Genomic DNA, 1442 nt, shown 5'->3' on the forward strand with positions numbered 1-1442 from the left:
AGGGTTTGCATAAGTTTTGAGCAAAATTGTGTCCATCACAGTGCAGGAATGCGGGCTGTGCATAATTATTTTCTCCTTAAATGCTAGTGTAATTGCATGCTTCAGTGTACAAGAGCAGATGGAATGACTTTTCTTAACTAGTGGTTGCAGCTTCGAAAAGGTATGCATGGGGTGGCCACATGGATCCATGGAGCAGTCACTGCTAATAGTCTCAGAGTGAGGAGTTGCAGGATCCCAGCCTCCGGATTCAAAGCACTGGCCTGAAGGATTAGAAGGGTGAATTCAAGAGACTAATTGTGGTTAAAAGCACAGTTCATGCTGTGGTTGTTTCAGTTCTCAAAGAAACTGAATGGGATGGGTAAGTCAGCAGACAGAATTAGCACCTTCTCTTCCGCTAGTGAAATACATGGTGCAGCCGTACAGGTGTTTTGCTTGGTGCAAAGGTCTTCAATAGGAGTCTCTCCCACTGCTAACCATTATCTTACAAAATGATTACCTTGTACCTGAAAGGTGAGAACTGCAAAGGCTAATGAGCTAATTCTCTGGGCCCACTACCTCCATCCCACCCTGCCACACCAGGAAGCTGCATGTCCTTCACCAGGTTCTTCACTGGAGGTGGGAAGTCCCCAACATACATCTGTCGCGCAGGGAATCCTGTTCCCTTGGCAATGTTTGCAGCAGGAATCACACCAAAAGCACCTTCCTGGTATTTCTAGCTGTTGTGTTGGACATGGCACTGCCAGTTTGAGGAAATCACCTGCAGGTAGCCTTTTGGCTCAAAGAGCTGTTACACTGAAGCTGTGCTAGACCTCTGCTATGAATTTCATTTGGGTTTTCTAAAGATCCACGTCTCCTTCTTAGAAGAAAGAAAATGTTAAGTAAGTGTTTGCCCTGTGCTAGCAGGAGAGTAGCACTGTACTAAGACTGTGTAGGAGAGCACCGAGGGTATCATTTAATATTTAGACACCTCAAAGAACTGTATTGGTGGATTCTCCTTTGAGTTATCAGAGACATGTCTGAAGTACTTAGGGGTTGTAAGAAATCTTCCCAGCACAGCTGTAAATAGCAGCTCCAAGTCACAGACACACAGACCATATTTGTAGAGTTAAAGGTACTTCCTATTTTGGTATGGAAGCCTGTCCCTCCTTACAGATCCTTGGGGCTAAAGCCAAACAGATACCCAACGAGTGAAATTAAATCAAAAGTTTTCATTTGTGCACTATGAAGTAAAACCAAAGAAGAACCCAGGGCCCAGAGATCTGACAGTTCTGGATAGGCACAGGTTAACAAGAGGTAAAACTGAGACCCATTTCAGACACATTTTAAAGTGGGTCTTCAAAGATAATGACTTGTAATCAATTATCAGCATAGAATGACTGTGTCCATCCCACAGCACTGTTTTTAACACAAAGTCAAGTAGAAGCATGAGAGCAACACTCTTC

Source organism: Aquila chrysaetos, chromosome 6 (genome assembly GCF_900496995.4).
Source record: "Aquila chrysaetos chrysaetos chromosome 6, bAquChr1.4, whole genome shotgun sequence".
In the NCBI taxonomy this organism is placed as follows: Eukaryota; Metazoa; Chordata; class Aves; order Accipitriformes; family Accipitridae; genus Aquila; species Aquila chrysaetos.